Here is a 2,172-nt window from a genome sequence, read left to right as displayed (position 1 = left end):
ACCTTGGCCTCCCAAAGTGTTAGGATTACAGGCATGAGCCACTGCATCCGGCCATTGGTTTGACTTTATTTACCAAATTAGTTGAGCACTTATTTGTATGGCAAGCATGGTTATAAAATTTGAAAACAAAACATAGTTGTTGCTTTTATGAAACTGGTATGTGGTGATTTTAAAAAGTCTGTAATCTGTCCATATGAGTTAAGCAGCCCAACTGTAAATAAATTCAATCCTAGTATATAGACAGTAGTTTGGCAGCCAGTGTTGGTGGCTCACGGCTGTAATCACGGCACTTAAGGAAGCTACAGCAGCTTGAGACCAGGAGTTTGAGATAGCCTGCGTAACATGGTGAGACCCCATATCTAAAAAAAAAAGAAAGAAAATAATAGAGAATATCAATAAATCAAATGCTTCTTTATAAAAAAAAAAAAAAAAAAAAAAAAAAAGTAGTTCAGGATTAAAAAAAAAATAAAAAACAAGTCTTGACAGAACACAAGTTGTTTTTAGTTGATTCAAACTTTTTGTAGTAAGCTAACTTTAATTTCAGTTATTTTTGTTTTTTTAATTTTATTTATTATAAGATAATTTACAAATATCTTGCTATCTTCAGTAATTCAAACAATGGAGGAACAGATTCATCAGACAAAGACAGCAGTATGGTAAAAACAAAATCAGCTGGCTGAATTTTCCTTCTTTACCTCTTGTCTGAGGAAGGAACTTGATTTTCATTAATCCAGAGCTGTAACACCAGAGATGGTTTCAATCAACTCTTTTGTGATGACAGCCTGGTGGGTACGGTGAATGTCAATGTCAATTTGCCAGTCATCTCGAAGCTGGCATTGTCCATGGCTGTCATCCTGGCATTCTGCTCACTACTGGTGGAGTCCTTCAGAGAGTAGTAGATGATGTTGGCCAGATTGTATTCTTGGTAATTTTGCAGCACATCAGCATCAATATTGTAGATACTCATGCTCTCAGCACTTACAATGGTATTAAGGGAAAAGATGGGCTTTTCTTCTGTCTTATAGGAGATGACAGACCTGAATCGATTAAGATGATGGAGACTTCATCAAATTCATATCCAGAATTTAGTAATTCAAGGGCAATGACTGACACCATCTCCAAAAGTAGGAGGCTTTCTTCCCACTTCTTTGAATGCCGCTAGAAACTGGTCAGAATGAGTCCTATAAAGTATGCCTCTGATTTTGTCACCAATTCCAACAAGCATAACTTCTTTCCCAGTTGCAGTTAGTGTAGCAACCTCACTTTTCATCTATGTAGCAATGGAGGAATGAACAGCATCACACAGTCCTCAATCTGAGGACACAGCAATAAGGAGGTGTTTCTTCTTGTCTTCAGGCACCTTGGTAACTGGTTTTTCATACAGAGCCAAAGATCCCAATCCATATATTCGAGCTGGTTTCAGCTCTCTGTCTCTCAGCTCGGGCATATTTTACTGCTGCTACCATTTTCATAGACTTGGTAATGTTCTGGATGTTTTTGATGGACTTTAGTTGCCCGGTAATTTCTTTCAAAGTTGCCATATTTCGAACTTGAATCCACCGTGGCTGCAAGGCCCAGGCCGGCAGCCCAGAGATGCCTGCGAGAGAGAACATGGCATCCGTAGCCCTGCTGAAGGTCGGTCCTCAGTTATTCTTTTTTTTTTTTTTAGACGAAGTCTTGCTCTTTCGCCAGTCTGGAGTACAGTGGCACGATCTTGGCCCACTGCAACCTCTGTCTCCCAGATTCAAGCGATTCTCCCTCTTGAGTAGCTGGGGACTACAGGCGTGTGCCACCATGCCTGGCTAATTTTTTTTTGTGTGTGTGTATTTTAGTAGAGATGGAGTTTCACCATGGCCAGGATGGTCTCGATCTCCTGACCTCATGATCCACCTGCCTCAGCCTCCCAAAGTGCTGGGATTACAGGCCTGAGCCACCGTGCCTGGCCAGTTATTCTTTTTAAATTCCTGAAACAATTGTTTTCTATATATGGCTCAGTAATTTGTAGTGGAATGCACATAGTGATAATTCACAGGTGTTTTGTTTAAGAGCTTTGGTAGGGCCGATTTCTATAGAACATATAATAACTTTTTCTTTGACTTTTTTTATTGTGGTAAAATATATTTATATAACATTAAATTTGCCATTTTAACCACTTTAAATTTGTAATTGAGT

At 39.1% G+C, this 2,172-nt stretch overlaps 1 pseudogene; it reads right to left on the bottom strand.

Annotated features, from left to right (window-relative positions):
- Nucleotides 1–479: 479 nt before the first annotated feature.
- On the bottom strand, nt 480–1,728 carry LOC108307264 (annotated as a pseudogene).
- Nucleotides 1,729–2,172: the final 444 nt, after the last annotated feature.

This window comes from Cebus imitator, unplaced genomic scaffold (genome assembly GCF_001604975.1).
Source record: "Cebus imitator isolate Cc_AM_T3 unplaced genomic scaffold, Cebus_imitator-1.0 Scaffold77, whole genome shotgun sequence".
Taxonomy (NCBI): Eukaryota; Metazoa; Chordata; class Mammalia; order Primates; family Cebidae; genus Cebus; species Cebus imitator.
Note: the sequence above shows the minus strand (reverse complement) of the source record. Positions and strands in the feature narration are given on the sequence as shown.